At 41.3% G+C, this 18,895-nt stretch overlaps 1 long non-coding RNA gene across 1 annotated transcript in view; it reads right to left on the bottom strand.

Moving 5' to 3' along the window:
- LOC100525248 overlaps positions 1-18,895 on the bottom strand; it is a 44,214-nt gene that overhangs the window by 11,322 nt on the left and 13,997 nt on the right. The window contains exon 2 of the long non-coding RNA XR_002336286.1: positions 3,217-3,360. This is a non-coding gene — a long non-coding RNA (uncharacterized LOC100525248). The remainder of the gene's footprint in view (positions 1-3,216; positions 3,361-18,895) is intronic.

Genomic DNA, 18,895 nt, shown 5'->3' with positions numbered 1-18,895 from the left:
GTTCCCAGGCTAGGGGTCCAATCGGAACTGTAGCCACCGGCCTACGCCAGAGCCACAGCAACGTGGGATCCGAGCCGCGTCTGCAACCTACACCACAGCTCACGCAACGCCGGATCGTTAACCCACTGAGCAAGGGCAGGGACTGAACCCGCAACCTCATGGTTCCTAGTGGATTCGTTAACCACTGGCCACGACGGGAACTCCTGGTTGCTTTTCTTTTACTAACTTCATATATATATATATTTGTCTTTTCTAGGGCCACTTCCGTGGCATATGGAGGTTCCCAGACTAGGGGTCTAATCAGAGATATAGCCGCTGGCCTACATCAGAGCCACAGCAATTCTGGATCTGAGTAGCATCGGCGACTTACATCACAGCTCATGGAAATGCTGGATCCTTAACCCACTGAGTGAGGCCAGGGAGAGAACCTGCAACCTCATGGTTCCTAGTCAGATTTGTTAACTGCTGAGCCATGATAGGAACTCCTAAGTATTTATTTCTTTTTTATTTTTGTTTTTTGTCTTTTTAGGGCTGCATGCTCGGCATATGGAGGTTGCCAGGCTAGGGGTCTAATTGGAGCTGTTGCTGCTGGCCTATGCTAGAGCCACAGCAACCCCTGATCTGAGCTGCATCTGTGACCTACACCACAGCTCATGGCAATGCCGGATCCTTAATCCACTGAGAGAGGCAAGGGATCCAAACCACAACCTCATAGTTCCTAGTCAGATTCATTTCCACTGCACCAAGATGGGAACTCCTCTTTTCCTAATTATAAAATGGCACAGTATCATTGCAGAAACTGGAAAAAATAGGAGAGCACATACATACAAAGTTTGCCATTTCACTAGTCAAAAATAATCCTCTTACTATCTTAGCATATTTTCTTCTAATATTTTCCTTGTACTATAGATAAAGTGTAGATATGTATTTTTTAAAAAATCACATCATATTTGCAAATTTTGCTCTTAATCTTACACCCCAGGGCTTCTGGAAAGGAAGACCCAATACAGGGGTCATGCAGGGATCTGGCTCCCAGTAGGCTTGTAGGCCAAGGACTGGGGAAGGAAGATGATAGGGACCACACAACTTACTCTTCTCACTCCCCTGGCCTCTCCAGCACTGGGTGTTCTAACATGTGACCCTTCTAGCATCTAGAAAAATCTGGTTTTGCTTGCTGGACAACCAAGAATGTAACTGGAGGAGTTCCTCTTGTGGCTCAGGGGTTAACGAATCTGACTAGGAACCATGAGGTTGCGGGTTCGATCCATGCCCTTGCTCAGTGGGTTAAGGATCTGGCATTGCCGTGAGCTGTGGTGTAGGTTGCAGACACGGCTTGGATCCCGAGTTGCTGTGGCTGTGGTGTAGGCCGGTGGCTACAGCTCTGATTAGACCCCTAGCCTGGGAACCTCCATATGCTTCGGGAGTGGCCCTAGAAATGGACAAAAAAAAAAAAAAAAAAAAGAATGTAACTGGAATGATGGCAGAGCTCTTCTTTGGGTATACCAAGAGCCTATTTTCCCTTAGGGGCTGAGAAAGATTTTTAGAAGTTAATTTCAATTCAACACATGCGAATTACAAGTTTTTAGCTCAGCACCTCAGTAACATGGAGGCACATGCCTTTGCTGTCCAGTAGAACATACAGATGTCACTCCTCTTGTGAGTGGTGTCTTAGCAAACAGACAGCCTGGCTGGGCTGTTCCCATTGTAGGGACAGAGAATCCAGACAGTCCCTGAAAAGTTGAGCTGGTCCATCTGCTCCAAGGCAACTACAAGTGTAAGGACAGGTGCTGGCCCTTTTAGTCAGAGTGATGTGACACACGTCTTCTCACATAAGTAAATGTTCCCTTCTTGGCAGACTCCTTTGGCCAGAACAAGTTCAACTGCCAATGAGAAGAACCCACATTATCCTTCCCCCGAGGATCTTAATATGCATCATCTCAGATGTGGAGTATTTTACACTTATAAGTATCTGTGACTTAACCCTGAAATTTGGTATAACCTCATGTGCTGGGGATTGTAGCAGAGGCAGGGTAAGAAAGAGATTTTTTTCAGATCACTAAGACATAAATAACAAAAACTTATTTTTGTTTATACACTAAAAACCTCATTCAGATCCATAAATCATTGATTCTCAATCAGGGGCAAATTTGCCATCCATGTTTGGAAATATCAGGAGATGTTTTTGGTTGTCACAGTGGGGGAGTCCTACCAGCATCCCAACATTTTAAGGGAAGTGCTACTAAAATATCTTACAAAGCATAAGACAACCACCCCACTAACAAAGATTTGTAAAGTCATAAATATCAATAGTGCTGAGGTTGATAAACCCTGGTATACTATGGTAGATGGTGGCAAAAATAAATGAGTAGATGAATTATGTCTTTAGTTTTCTATATTTTATGATATACTGACACCTTAAAAAGCTTTCTTGGAGTTCTCACTGTGCTGAAGTGGGTTAAGAATCCAAACGCAGTGGCTTGGCTCAGGTAGCTGCAGAGATGAGGATTTGATCCCCGGCCCAGCACAGTTGGCAAAAAGATCTGGCATTGCTGAAGCTGTGGTATAGGTTGCAGCTCTGGCTTGGATTCAATACTGGCCCAGGAATTTCCATATGCCATGGGTGCAGCCATGAAAAAATAAAATAAAATAAAAATAAAAAGCTTTCTGGCCACAGAAAGACTGCCCTTCCCTTTCTTCTGTGTGTTAACCAATCCTAAGTCTGTGGCCCCAACGACCTCCTTATCTAACTCTTAGACATAAAGTCATATTTCCCCTGTCCTATATCATTCCAGGGCCAGGCCACGTACCAGATCATCCTTAAATCCTCAAACTATTGGGAATTATTCAAGCTAGCCAACCTTAAGCTGTTTACTCTGCCCTGCCTTGACTTTTCCTCAGAAATCCCAATAAAGGCTCTGGCATAGCCGTTTCCTTTGTTTCTGTCTACTGCCATCTGTCAAAAACCTGGTGCTTCCCCTGTGGCCCTGCATGGCATGCAGGGATGCGCTTTCTGAAGGTTGTGAGTATAATAAATGTCTTCCTTCTAAGCCTCATTCTCCTTTTGTCTGTGGCTACACTGATTTGATCATACCATCTCCAAAATTTGTATTCTTAGGACAGTGGGTAATGAAAATAAGTTAGTTTCCCCCATCTCTACATCTGGTATATTTCTGGGGAAATCTACCTCTAAAAAGAGCAGAGAAACAATCCACATACTTTCCCAGGGCACTCCTTCCCTGTCATCTTCTTCCAGTTCCCGGTAACAAGTCTGTTTTCTAATTTCTTTCTCCCAGAAGCTTTGAGCTCATGGCAAGTTTCACAGCAGAAGACTTCTCGACGGATATATTGATTGTTCATCCTCTAAAAATAAAAGAAAAATCAAATTCCAAGTACTTCAAACAAAGCCACTCTAATTTTGAAGTTATGAAAGATGAGTTTGAATCCATACACTGCCAATTACACTTTTTGTGCCTGTAGACAATTTACACAGTCACTATGATTTTGTTTCTCAGTTGAAAATGGGATAATAAAGGTTAATGCAGAAAATATCGTGAAAATTTTTGAAATGAACAAAATACAAAAGATATCTAATAATGCTTCCAGTTTATCTGATTCTACAAGTGCCTGCCTTTTTCATTGTCTTCGAGCTATTTTTTTCAACTCTGTTAAGTTATAGAAAAAATATAGCAATATGAATTATTTTTGAACAGAGACTCAAATATATTTTGTTCAGTGGAATGCAATTGATATCCCTGTGAATATCAACCAATTTTCACCTTCTTAAAAATTCATTTCAGAATTTTTTTGATGACCACCCCCACAGCATATGAAATTTCCAGGGCCAGAGATTAAATCTGAGCTGCAGCTGCAACTTACACTGGATCCTTAAGCCCACCGCGCCAGGCAGGAAATCCTCATTTCAGTATTCTTGACTATGTGTTTTTCTGAATTCTCCTTGAATCAGTTGTAATATCTTACTAGTTTTTTCATTAAATATAATAAGTTAACTATTTGACACAAATTTATTTTATATCAGTATGAGAGTCATAATTTTAACTTAAAAATTATCAAAAAAAAAAAAAACCCTTTAACAGGAGTCCCCATTGTGGCTCAGTGGTTAACGAACTTGATCAGTAACCATGAGGTTGTGGGTTTGATCCCTGGCCTCACTCAGTGGGTTAAGGATCCAGTGTTGCCATGAGCTCTGATGTAGGTCTCAGCTGTGGCTTGGATCCTGTGTTGTTGTGGCTGTGGTGTAGCCGCAGCTATAGCTCCATTTAGACCCCTAGTCTGGGAACCTCCATGTGCCATGGGTATGACCCTAAAAAGACAAACAAAACAAAACAAAACAAAAAATCCTTTAACAGTTACATCACAGCTCTTTCTCTCTGTGTGTGTGTGTTTGCGTGTAGAACAAGGTGGTATATTTATTTATTTATTTATTTTTTGGGTCTTTTTACCATTTCTTGGGCTGCTCCTGTGGCATATGGAGGTTCCCAGGCTAGGGATCTAATCAGAGCTGTAGCCGCCTGTCTACACCAGAGCCAGAGCAATGCGGGATCTGAGTCGAGTCTGCAACCTACAACCACAGCTCGCAGCAATGTGGGATCTTTAACCCACTGACCAAGGCCAGGGATTGAACCCTCAACCTCATGGTTCCTTGTCGGATTCATTAACCACTGTGCCACAATGGGAACTCCAAGGTGATGTATTTAAAGCTCTAAATACAAACTTGGCATGGCAAACAACAGGCACCCAATAAATGTTATGCTCTTTCCAGCCTTCCTCAAAAATTAACAACATCTATCATTTATTGAGCATATAATATGTAATTGGCATTTCTTACACACTGTCCAATTTGATCCTCACTACAATTCTGTGTGATGGGTGATTCTGAATTCATTGTTCAGATGAGGAAATTAAGAGACAGAATTTGCTTATAGCCTCATAGCTGAACATGAAAGAGCAGGAATTTGGATGTAGGCCTGTCCATCCTCAAAGTGGATGCCCTCTACTCTACCAGTCCTCATCACTGTATCTGCAATTGGCCATATCCAGAGCAAGATTGTGTGGCATGTGTGTATATGTCCCATGAAAATACACATGTTTAATACTAAAAAGCATTTACTTTTTACCTAAGCACTGCCCATTTTCCAGAACTTAATAGATGCAAAGGACTGCAAAACAGAGCCTTCTCTGCCTACAGTTGACCACCTGCTCAGGCAAGAGCTTTGGCTCTGGCTGGAGAGTGGAAAGGACCTGGATCTTGCCTCCCTTGCTACAGAGTCCCAGTGATCCCATGCAAGTGGGATTGCCCAGAGCAGCCCAGGGGAGTAGGGGTGAGAGAAGCTCAGAAAAGCTTTCAGGGAATAAATAACACATCTGTGATTTTATATTTGTAATACAGAAGAGTAATTGTATATTATAGAACTATATAGAACATATAATTTATAATATAGAATTGTTTATAATCCAGAATAGTATAGAATATTTTATTTATATTATTATTATATTATAATAGACTCTGATTCTTGTACTAAAGAAGTGGCAAGAAATTCCCACTTGGAGGGATGTATAAATGTCCCTAAGTAGGAAGAACCTTAGTTTTCTTTTTATTATTATTATCATTAATGTATAGTTGATTTACAATGTTCAATCAAGTTCTATTGTACAGCAATATGATCCAATCACACACATTTCCATGTGCTATACAGTAGGGTCCCATTACACATCCATTCCAAATATAACAGTTTGCATCCAAAAAAACCCTCAAAATTGGAGTTCCCATCATGGCTCAGTGGTTAACGAATCTGACTAGGAACCATGAGGTTGTGGGTTCTACCCTGGCCTTGCTCAGTGGGTTAAGACCTGGCATTGCTGTAAGCTGTGGTGTAGGTCGCAGACGCAGCTTTGATGCCCATTGCTGTGGCTGTGGCATGGGCCAGTGGCTACAGCTCCAATTAGACCCCTTGCCTGGGAACCACCATATGCTGCAGGTGTGGCCCTAAAAAAGACAAAAAAAAAAAAAAACCCCAAAACCTCAAAATGCCCATCCATCCCACTCCCTCCCCTTTCCCCAGTGGGAACCCCAAGTCTGCTCTCCTTGGCCATGATCTGTTTCTGGTTTTGTTTTTGTTTTTTGGATAGGATCATCAGCTCCATATTTTAGATTCCACAAATAAGTGACATCATATGGTATTTGTCTTTTTCTTTCTGGCTTACTTTACTTAGTATGAGAGCCTCTAATTACATCCCTGTTGCTGGAAATGACATTAGTTTGTCTTTTTTATGGCTGAGTAACATTTCATTGTATATATGTACCACATCTTCTTAATCCATTCATCTGTTGATGGATATTTAGGTTGTTTCCATGTGCTGGCTATTTTGAATAGTGCTGCTATGAACATAGGGATGCACGCATCTTTTTCAATGAAAATTTTGTCTGGATATATGCCCAGCAGTGGAACTGCTGGATCATATGGTAGTTCTATATTTGGTTTCCTGAGATACCTCCATCTGTTTTCCATAGTGGTTGTACCAATTTACGCTCCCACCAACAGTGAAGGAGGATACCTTTTCCTCCATATTTTTCTCCAGAATTTGTTATTTCTTGACTTGTTAATGATGGCCATTCTGAGTGGTGTGAGGTGACACCTCATTGTAGTTTTGACTTGCATTTCTCTAATAATTAGTGATACTGAGCATTTTTTCTTATGCTTGTTGGCCATCCATATGTCTTTGGAAAAATGTCTATTTAGATCTTCTGCTTATTTTTTACTTGGGTTGTTTGTCCTTTTGTTGTTGAGTTGCATGAGTTGTTTGTACATTTTGGAGATTAAGCCCTTTGCTGTTGGATTGTTGCAGAGTTTTTTCTCCCATTTTTTTTTTGTTGTATTTTTGTTTTTTTAATGGTTTCCTTTGCTGTGTAAAAGCTTTTGAGTTTGATTAGGTCTCAATGGTTTGTGTCTTTATCATAATTATTCTAGGAGGTGGATCAAATAAGAAGTTGCTGTGATTTATGTCAAAGAGCATTCTGCCTATGTTTTCATCTAGGAGTTTTATAGTATCTGGCCTTATATTTAATCCATTTTGAGTTTATTTTTGTAATGGTGTTAGTGTTCTACTTTCATTCTTTTAAATGTAGCTTTCCAGTTTTCCCAGCACATTTTATTGGAGAGATTATCTTTCCTCCATTGTATGTTCTGTCCTCCTTTGTCATAGATTAATTGACCATAGGTACCTAGGTTTATTTCTGGGCTTTCCATCCAGTTCCATTGGTCTCTATATTTCTGTTTTTGTGCCAGTACCATATTGTTTTGATGACTGTAGCTTTGTAGCATTGTCTGAAGTCAGGAAGCTTGATTCCTCCATTTTGCTTTTCTTTTTCAATATTGCTTTGGCTGTTCACTCTTGTGTTTCCATACAAATTTTGAAGTATTCTGTTCTAGTTCTGTGAATAATCTCTTTGGTAATTTGATAGGGATTCCACTGAATCTGTAGATTGCCTTGGGTAGTATAATCATTTTGACAATATTGATTCTTCAATCCAAAGCATATTATAGCTTTCCACCTGTTTGTGTCATCTTTGATTTCTTTCATCAACATTTTATAGTTTTCAGAGAATAGGTCTTTTGTCTCTTTAGGTAAGTTTCTTCCTAGGTATTCTTTTTGATGAAATTATAAATGGGATGGTTTCTCTGATTTCTCTTTCTGTTCTTTCATTATTAGTATATAGAAATGCAATTGATTTCTGTGTATTAAATATGTAGCCTGCAACTTTGCCAAATTCATTGATGAGTTCTAATAGTTTTCTGGGGCTGTCTTTTTTTTTTTTTTGATAGGCAAGAAATAGATTTATTGAGATAGGATGCTTGTGAGAGATGCAAGTGGGCAGGCATGGAAGCTCTGCCTCTGGTGTTATCTTTAGGGGTTTCTAGGTATAGCATCCTGTCGTCTGCAAATAGTGATAGTTTTACTTTTTCTTTTCCAATTTGGATTCTTTTTATTTCTTCTTCTTCTCTGATTGCCACGGCTAGGACTTCCAAAACTACGTTGAATAACGGTGGTGAAAGTGGACATCCTTGTCTTGTTTCTGATTAGCAGATTTGAGTATTCTGTAAAGATTTTTTTTTTCCCTAGGAACTCATTCTTTTATTTTATTTTTTTTCCCACTCCTTCTCTTTTTCCTCCTAGACCAATATTCTAGTTATCTGATAATTTCTGTAGCCATAACTGACTTGGGCAAAACTGTGCCAGGATAATGTCAAGGGCACTGTGCCCTGGAGTTTCTCCAGGCTCTCTCTGATCCCCACCTACATTCTGAAGAGTGGAGCAGAGTCCATCCTGCAGCCTAATGGGAGCACATGCTTTATCTTCTGAGGGCATACATCCCATTTATTTTCCATCCTTGGATAATGGATTCAGTACACAGATTGCTAATAAATTCCTACTCACTTGATATTGAAAGAGTTGTCAATAAAAGCATAGATCAGTTTTTTAAAGAATATATCAGATTCAAAATTTTCATTCATAAAACTAGAGTATGGGATGAGTGTAATTAGGTTTCCTGTGGATTTAATTCAAGTTGCAGGAGGAGTTCCCATCATGGCTCAGCAGAAACGAATCTATTATCCATGAGGAAACAGGTTCAGTCCTTGGCCTCACTCAGTGGATTAAGGATCTGGCATTGCCTTGAGCTGTGGTGTAGGTCACAGATGTGGCTCAGATCCCATGTTGCTATGGATGTGGTGTAGCCCAGTGGCTACAGCTCTGATTTGACCCCTAGCTGAGAACTTCCATCTGTGGCTCTAAAAAGACACACTCACACATGAATTCAAGTTGTGGAAAACTAAGGCCTCTCAGTTTCCTGATGTGACCTCCACCTGTGTAAATGCTAGAAAAGAAAATAGCACTAGCTTTGAATGGGAGGAAGATGTTAATGCAGATTTGCAATTTAGGTGGACAAAAGGTAATGCAAGACTGATTTTCACATTCTTTTATGGAAAATGTTCTTAAAAATTCAGGAGTTCCCATCGTGGCTCAATGGTTAACCAATCCGACTAGGAACCATGAGGTTGCGGGTTTGATCCCTGGCCTAGCCCAGTGGGTTAAGGATCCGGCATTGCCATGAGCTGTATTGTAGGTCGCAGAATCAGCTCGGATCTGGCGTTGCTGTGGCTCTGGTGTAGGCCGGCGGCTACAGCTCCAATTAGACCCTTAGCCTGAGAATCTCCATATGCCGTGGGTGCAGCCATAGAAAAGACAAAAAGACAAAAAAAAAAAAAAAAATTCAAAGCTCATATTAGGTATCCAGTATTCAGAGAAAGTATAGTTTGGTCAAATAGGAACTCACTAAATTTTTTTCTTGAAATTTAGAATTAATACTTTATTCTAAAAAGATTTTCATTAAAAAAAAAAAAAGAGGCCTATTCAGGAATGCAGACTGCTCACATCATCCCATCATTTCACCTTCATTTTATTTGGAAAAAAATGTGGTTTAGATATGAAAGGAGGATTTATTCTAAGACAGCATAGTTGTGTAATTGTGAATTAGGTTAAGAGAAACAGCTGAAAGCAGAGTGGTGTCTACACACCCAAGGAATGAATTAAATCAGAGTAAGTCCAAAGGAAATCAGGCAGAAGGCTTTGAAGAATCTGAAGCATGGTGGCTCTGTTTCCTGTTCTCTTTGAGTAAGGAAGCATTTTGGGGCTTCAGGAGGGCTTCAGGAGAGGTTGAACTTGGATGCTCTCAGGGGCAAGCAAGGTGCTGTTCACTCATGAAGGAGTGAAGCTACTGGACCTGAGCAACAGGAAGCAGGGGGCAGGGAGCAATGAGCACACATTTTGCTTCAAGACATTACATTGAAGGACAGGAACACTGTGATTACCAAAAAAAAAAAAAAAAAAAAAAAAAGAGGGTTTTTGGCTATATGCAGTCCAATGGCTCCCTAGTTCCTCTTAAGTGGTGCTTTCTCTATCTACAGCTTTAGCCTGTGTCTTTCTTCCTTAGTGTAGGATTTAAGGCTTCTTCAAGGAGATAAAACTCAAAAAGCCTCCAGCTGAGATAAGAATTACCAGGCCCTTAGCATCCCTCCTGTCTCAGTGTAATGGGTACAATGATCCAAAGGATCTCCCTACCCCAGCAACTTAGCCTACTCCTTCCTGCCCCCGATAGGAAAGGTATGTGGCCCATGCCTTACCCAACCCTATAGGGGTAATATACACCCCCAACCAACCAGCAAGTGTATCCAAAGACCCCATCCTTCCCCAACCAATCAGCAGGTCAATAGGTGCATGGTGAGACCTCTCCTCTCTCTCCTTTGTCTCCAGGCTATAAAACAGACATGACCATGCATCTCCCTGATTATCAAGAAGTCAGCCCACTGTGTTAACAGTGTCTCTTGCCTCAATAAACTTGTCTTTTCTATACCTTGCTTTGAATCCAGAAAATTCCTTTTCCACCCACATGCATACACCATAACACATAGCTTTTCTCAAAAACCTCCTCCCCAGGCTTTCCCTGCAGGGCATCCTGAACTATTTCACTTTCTCCCTGCCTCCCTCTTCCTACAGTCTCCTTGAGCAGCCACTTTCCTGCCTCCAAACCTGAGGGTGAAAATACCATCTTCACTGGCCAGACTGGCTCTTGCTCTCATCCTAGCAGCAACTGGGATTGAAACTTTACACCAAGCCTCACCTCATCCACCAGAGGACTGCAGACACAACCGCCTGCCAAATACTACTTTGGTTCCCGCCTCACTCATCAGGCCTATAAGCTCTGCTCTGACATCCAGATGGCCAGGGCGCTAAGAGGGAGGACAGAGGACAGTTGTCACTATTGTGACTTTGGGCAATAAGCTTTTGAGTGCTCTGAGCCCCAGTTTGCTTATCCATGAAGTGGAGCTTAAATGTGACAAAGAGAGGAAATCACCTAGTACTGCCAATGTATTGGCATTACTCAGTGTATGTGATTATAAGATCTGACCATGAGGGTTACAAATATAGCATCCTAGATGATGTAAAGGTGAAACATCACCAAGAGCTTTTGTTAAAGTGTTCTCTGTACACTTTTTCCCCAAATTTTCATCACTAACACAATACATGCTTGCCCTCAGGGAGCTCAGAGTCTTATCCCTGATAAGAGGTCAACAATGTTAACTGAATTTGAACCATCTCCTAAAGAAGCTCTCATTGTCTTTATACACAGTATTAAATGCTGTATACTCAGAACATATTAAGGTTTATTTGTCTGTGTTGCTGAGCTGTCAGAAATAGAATACCTTAGATTTTATCAGTTGGACTCTGTACAGAGAACACTTTAGCAAAAGGTCTTGGTGATGTTTCACTCTTATATCACTTAAGATGTTACATTTGGGGATCCTTGTGGTCAGGTACTTTTTTTTTTTTTTTTTTAGAGCTGCACCTGTGGCATATGGAGGTTCCCAGGCTAGGGGTTGAATCAGAGATGTAGCCATTAGCCTACATCATAACCACAGCAAAGCCAGATTCAAGCCATGTCTGTGACCTACACCACAGCTCATGGCAATGCCAGATCCTTAACCCACTGAACAAGGCCAGGGACCAAACCTGTGTCCTCATGGTTACTAGTCAGATTCATTTCTGCTGAGTCATGATGGGAACTCCCTTGTGGTCAGATCTTATAATCACATACATTGAATGATGCCCAATTTGTTTAAAAAATGATTGTTTTACCAAAGGTGACAGTTGACACTCTGCTAAAGATTCGACTCAATCTCATGTTATTTCATAATCTAATTGCTTGTTTTCCTGGAAACTTCTGGAAAACTTGAATTTCAGCATTTAGGATCATGACCACTTATAAGAACTTCTCTAAGAGGAAATGCATTTTGATTTAGATGAGCTATGCTACTCCACCTCCTTTTTCACTTGTTTTATGTCTGTAGCCTCATATACTGTGCTCACTGTGAGCAGTGTGTTGGTAGCTGGTATTGTCCCCTTTGTAGCTTCAAGAAACAGAATTGACAGTCATTTTAACAAACATCAAGATGAATCAAAGAACAGAAAATAAAAGCTGTCATTTTTCTTAGGGGTACTGACATAAAACCTAAGCACTGGCAGTTACTTTTGCTGCATCTTCACATGGTCCAGGCAGAGAAACTCATTAACTATGTATGTGATGCTGGATAAGGATGAAAAGGCATTACTTTCCTAATTGTTCTCTGAGTGGGGTCAGGAAGAAGGGAAAGCCACTGTGATTTCCTGTGGGATGAATCAGTGATGCTTTTATAGTCATAGGAATAAGAATTGCTAAGGAATGTCCAGATACATAAACCCATCAGGTACCTGAAACCTCCTTAGTCATTCTTAAAGGTCTTTGAGATTAAGATCCTATTTTTCACTGAGGACATTTTCAAACTCAGGTGTCTCCATTATGTTCTTGTGAAATTGATTTTTTTTAAGAAATCCAAGTTTAGGTCTTTACACTCCATGCTTCTAAATTTCAATTTGCTATTTTTATCCCATGGTATATGCAGATTAGAAGGGAATAGACTTCTCAGATAAATCTACCATTTTCTTTTTCTTTCTTTCTTTCTTTCTTTCTTTCTTTCTTTCTTTCTTTCTTTTTTTTTTGGTGTCTTTTTGGCATTTCTTGGGCCGCTCTCACAGCACATGGAGGTTCCCAGGCTAGGGGTCGAATCGGAGCTGTAGCCGCTGGCCCACGCCAGAGCCACAGCAAAGTGGGATCCGAGCCGAGTCTGCAAACTGCACCACAGCTCACGGCAACGTGGGATACTTAACCCACTGAACAAAGGCAGGGATCGAACCTCCGACCTCATGGTTCCTAGTTGGATTCATTAAGCACTGTGCCACGACGGGAACTCCAGCATTTTCTTTCAATGTCTTTTTGGTTCTCTGTAATCCTGAGATTCCTTTTTTTTTTTTTTTTTTTTTTTTTTTTGGCCATACCCATAGCACACAGAAGTTTCTGGGCCAGGGATCCACCCCAAGACATGGCAGCAACCTGAGAAGCTGCAGTGACAATGCTGGATCCTCAACCTGCTGACACAAGAAAACTCCAGTCACAAGAGTCTTTAAGAATATAGGCTAATTTCTTTTTGTTCACTCTTAGATAGGTGTGTTTTCTTCCACCCTCAATGGGTCAAAATTCAGGAACAACAGTTTTATTTATTTATTTATTTGGGGGTGAAGGAGAAAAAGATAGATTTATTGCTTGTCCAGGCAAAGGAGGCCACAGCGGGTTAATGCCTTAAAGACTGTGCCCACCTCGGGAGAAATTGGGAGGTGGTTTTATAATTTTGGAGTGAAACGTAGGGCCATTAATAAGGATCAGCATAGATGAAAGCTTTCATTATTTTTCAAAGCTGCTGTTAAGTGGTCCCAGCATTGGTTCTGATGATCCTTCTTTTGAAATGAAGAATACTTCATCAACTGCTTCCTTCTGTTGAGGGTTTCAGTTCTGTGGAAGGGCTTAAATATATTGTTATATATATTCCTTGAGGAGGAATCAAGACCCTGCCCCAAGGCTGCACTATTTATTGTCTCTTGACTGTTCCTCCCTGGTCTCTGCATCCCCTCCCTTCCCTGATCAGTAACTGTTTGAACCTGCTTTTTGGATCTCAGAGAAAGTCATGGAGGCTGAAACCCATTCCCCTAAAACAAGAAATGGGGGTCACAGAAAACCTGTGTGCCCAGGAGCCCCACAGGGTCCTGCTTGGTTTCATATCCACCCCCCCCCCACATTGTACTTCTCAATCTGAGGAGAACAGATGTTAGACAAGAGAATGTTCATTTTGGATAGAGAGGTTAATCATAAACTCAGCAGAGGTACTCAGTTTTAGGGGAACTTGGTTTTAAATATGAAACCAAGCAGGGCCCTGCAGGCTCCTGGGCACACAAGCCTTTCTGCATCCCCCATTTCTTGTTTTAGAGAATACACTTCAGCCTCCATGACCTTCCCTGGGTTCCAAAGGGCAGGTTCAAACAGTTGCTCATCAGGGAAGGGAGGGGATACAGAGACCCCAGGGAGGAGCAGTCAAGAAACAATAGTGCAGCCTTGGGGGCAGGGTCCTGGTCCCTCCTCAAAGAATATCTTTGAGCTCTTCTGCAGAACTAAACCCCCCAACACATGGAAGATGTTAATGAAGCATTCCTTATTCTGGGAAGAAGACCACCAGACCACTGAACACCAGCTTTGAAAACAATGCAAGCTTGCCTCTATCCTGATCCTTATCTGTGGCCCTGTTTTTCACTCCTCAAACTATAAAACCACCTCCCCATCTCTCCTTAGGGTGGCACAGTCTTTGAGGCATTAGCCTGCTGTGACCCTCCTTTGCCTGGCAAAGCAATAAAGCTATTATTTCTCCTTCACCCAAAACTCTGTTTCCACATTTCTATTTGGCACCAGTGAGCAGAGGTTGAATTACGGCAACAAATTCCCATTTCTGTTTTATCTTTCTCCAAGTCTTTCAGGGAATGGGGTGATGTCTGCTCTGGCTACTTCCTGCTGAGATGGGGCACAGTCCTGCCTCAATTTGGGGAATACAGGAACAGCAAATTTAAGTAACTATCATGGCCATAACTTCACACAAATAATTTTCCCATAATTAACACTTAGGAATCTCTTGTGATTCCCAACCTTTAAAAACATGTACTGGAGTTCCCACTGTGGTGCAACAGGATGTATGGGATTTCTGTAGTGCCAGAACACAGGTTTGATCATCGGCCTAGAACAGTGGGTTAAATGATCTGGTGCTGCCACAACTGCAGCAAAAGTTGCAACTGAACCTTAGATCTGATTCCTGGCCTGGGAGATCCATATGCTATGGGGTGGCAAAAAAAAAAAAAAAAAAAAAAAAAAAAAAAAGATCGAGAGAGAGTGAGCCAGAGTGAGTGAGAGAGAAATATATATCATGTTTACTACATTTATTTTTTTGTTTGCCCAATGTTGAAAAAAATATGGATACAGAGAGATAATTCTCCTCTTTAAGATAAATAATAGGGTAAAGTGCATTGGTATTGGCAACTGGTGTTAAACTCTGAGATGACAAAAAGGAGTAGAAATGAAGTTCAAGTATGAAGTGAGCTCTTGTCCCCACTAAGGGGCCAGAGAAAACCTGCTGCCATGCCTTCATCTACTAGCTGATGGGCTGCTAGTCTGTGATCTCTGGATTATTTTTATGCTCTCTATTGAGTATTTATGGAATACTTTCATTCTCCAAAATGCTTTGTATCTTGAATTCATTTCTCACAACACTATTCTTATGTACATTAGACAGAGGAGGTGCAAAGAGAAAAGCCATGGCCCCAGATCACCTCATCTATGGTGATGCAGCTGGAATTCAAACTCTACCCAGCTCCAAAGCCTGTGCTCATCCCTCTCACACTACCTGGTCAGCCCATCAAACAGATGGAAGCTCATGGGAAATGCAAGAAACATAGGCCCTGGTTCAATCGGTTCTGAGTGATATGCAAACCATCAAGTCTTTATCAAGGCAGAACTGGATTAATTTTGTCCAAGGTTATTTTATGCTTATTCCATGAAGACAAACTTCCCTTCTTCTCAAATATCTCTGTGAGAGGTACCCACTCTTACCAGTTTTCTGTGCACCAAGATAGGAACTAAAACACACAACCACACAAACTAAAGGCACTCTCCCCCACCCCACGTAATTGTTGATCCCATAATCTGGAAATTCTGCCATTACAAGTGTCAGGGGACACAGCTATCACTTATTCTCCTCTAAGGTGGCCCTTCTCACTCATAGTGAAAATGATGTTCCAGCAGCAGATGCTAAGATGACTACAACTAACCTTGGCTCAGAAATATTTTGATGGGTTTCTCCTCCCATCCCAGACAGAGAGTAATGTAAGTTTTCTTCCCTTCGCCTCCTTTGCATGAAGTTGGAGCATGATGTGAAAGCACTTGTCCTCAGTTTAGCACTTTGTTGGAAAACATTTTCTCTTTAACATTTCCTCCAAAATTCAGACAGGCAATTTGAATTTAATTATTGAGCTCCTCTCCCTAATTTTCCCTCCAATTAATGTCCTTCAAAGCCACTTCAGCTTTTCCCCCACTGCATGGTATGTGTCTTAATAAATCTCTTGGTAAAAGTCTTAATAAAAGGCGCAGGTGAAAGAAAAGACTGCTTGGGGCAGTATAGGTCAATTTTGAAATAGCTGACATTTTTAAGTAAAACAAGACTAATAAGGAGTTCCTGCCATGGCACAGTGGAAACAATCTGACTAGGAACCATGAGGTTGTGGGTTTGATCCCTGGCCTCACTCACGGGGTTAAGGATCTGGCATTGCCATAAGCTGTGGTGTAGATCACAGATGTGGCTCAGATCTGGCATTGCTGTGGCTGTGGTGAAGGCTGGCGGCTACAGCTCTGATTAGACCCCTAGTCTGGAAACTTCCATATGTCACAGGTGCAGCCCTGAAAAAGGACCAAAAAACAACAACAACAAAAAAAGAAGACTAATAAGGAAAAAATTTTTATATTGAATGTGTCCATTATAACTCAGCCCTGCTCTTTCTTCTGGGGTTTATCTGAATTAATTGGAACAACACCAAGGTGTGAAGGAAAGACACCAACAGTTATTGGCAAGTAACTAGCAATTTAAGTAAAGAAGTGGCCTTGAGTCTGAGGCAGGTGGTAGATGGGCCCCTGGGTGAGAACAGGTGGGACCTAGGCTGAGTAAAACAGGCCTAGCTTCTCTCTGACACCTCAAAGGAGAAAGTTAATTGCAAGATCTGAGCTCTGCTGGAGTAGAAAGATTAGATGACCCCTTCAATCACTCCTGGGGTCAAGGAGAGCTCCCCAATTACACATGCACTATAAGATTCCTAGGGGTTAAAGTGGGAGGGGGCACCAGGCCATAACAAGTCCTAATACCATCCTGTCACCCTTTACTACGGAATCTATTTTTGCCCAAAGATGTATACACATATCAGGGAGGGTCCTGTGTCCAGTCAGATGTGAGAAATGAAACAAGATAATTGGACAAAGGTAAACAAAGTCCCAGAAGAACTGTGGTATAGAAGTGATTTAAATCACCTCTCCGGTGCACTCCTCACTCAGGGGGACACCTGTACCCACACTCATCTTTGCTTCTGACTTAAATAAATAAACTACTATTCTGTGTGCTCTCCCACATGTCATACTGTGACTCTGACAGGTATAAACTTTATACCTGTTTTCACAGTCTTTGCCTCCTTGAAAGAGTCTTTCTTTCAACAGGGGGCAAAAATCAGGGCATTTCTGCAGTTAGCCCCAGTTTAATCTAGTGGCTAGTAGTTAGGGTTCTTGGTTTTCAACCAGGCTGCCCAGGTTCAATTCCTGAGCAGAAAATTAAGATCTTGCTCCAAGCTATCACTCACTGTCATTTCTCCAAGATCAAGTCCCTGTGACCTTGGGAAATGTATAACCAACATTTTTAAAGCTTATGTTTCACACACACACACACACAAAAGATGGTCTGAGAACTAAATGAGATTAGTATCCAAAACACATAACATAATATCTGGTCCATGGGAAAACACTCATTATTCTCATCTATATTAAAATTAGTGACCTGCATCAAGTACAGTACCAATGTTACCTCATTTAATTCTCAGAACACTGTGGTAGGTTTTTATTATTTCCATATTTGTGGATGAGAAAGTGAGTTTGAGAGGTTAAGTGACTTACAACCAGTCCCAGAGTTAACAAGGGAGAAAGCCAGGAATTTGGCCCAGGCCTGTAGATGTCATGGTCTCTGGGCTGTTCACTCACTGGGTGTCAGTATCACCCAGAAATAACAGCAAGAAAGAATCATGCTTTGCATTTGCTAATGAGATCTTGAAAATTATCTATTTCAGCATATCAATAGCTCTGGGAACCAGGTGTTAATATTTTCCATTGCCATACAGAAAGCCAGGCTTAGAAGTTTTAAATTTCAGGTTAAATCACAGAAGGAGTAAATGCAGGTGCTGAACTCTGAACTTAGGCTGTTTCCAAAGGTCCTCACATCACCTCCCTCAGTTTGAACCACTTTCCCCACTAGAGGGGAATGTTCCCCTGTCCTAGAAAAAATAAAGACCCATTACTATCGGTAATCAGAGAATATAATTATTCTCTGCAAGGTCATTGGTTGAACTCCTCCAGGTCCAACTGATGCATTATCCTAATAAGGGCCCTCCCAGAACAAAGGGAAGGCAACGTGCACAACCAGCATCTGTGTGCGCATTCAAAACTTTGTGGCAATATGACATAATCAGTATCCATGTGAAACTTTGCAGCATAGACCATCCAACCAGAATTTACAGAATGTATGTTATCTCATAAGGGGGACAAAGGGACCAAAGTGTAAAAGAAAAATAACAGAGGGTATATAAGACAGTGCCCTGCTGTGTTCAGGCTCAGCCTTTGGGAATGAATCCACTGAGCCAGTGCTGGCATGAATAAATGATGCTTCCTGGCAAAAAGCCTCAGTGTCCCATTCTTTGTATGAGAATCCTGCAACACTAAGAGGCCCTGTGCCTCTGTAGGGTTGAACTGGGAGCCTTGGCAACTAGATTAGAAATAATCTTGTAACATTTCAAGGGTCTTGCAAGATGGTGGGAGAGTAAGAGGACGTGCTCACCCTCTCCCACAAACACATAAAAAAAAAAAAAAACCCACATCTACATGTAAAATGATTCACACAGAATATCAACTGAATGCTGGCAGAAGAACTTAAACTTCCAAAAAGGGCAAGAAACTCTTGACAGAACTGCATAGGACAAAAGAAAAAAGAGAGAGAGAGAAAGAAAAGGAATCAGGATGGGTCTAACTGTCCCATGAGGGATTGTGACAGAAAGGGAACCTACACCCTGGGAAGCCACCTAACCAACGGAAAGATCAGCTGAGTTG

The sequence above is a fragment of the Sus scrofa genome, chromosome 10 (genome assembly GCF_000003025.6).
Source record: "Sus scrofa isolate TJ Tabasco breed Duroc chromosome 10, Sscrofa11.1, whole genome shotgun sequence".
NCBI classification, from domain to species: domain Eukaryota; kingdom Metazoa; phylum Chordata; class Mammalia; order Artiodactyla; family Suidae; genus Sus; species Sus scrofa.
Note: the sequence above shows the minus strand (reverse complement) of the source record. Positions and strands in the feature narration are given on the sequence as shown.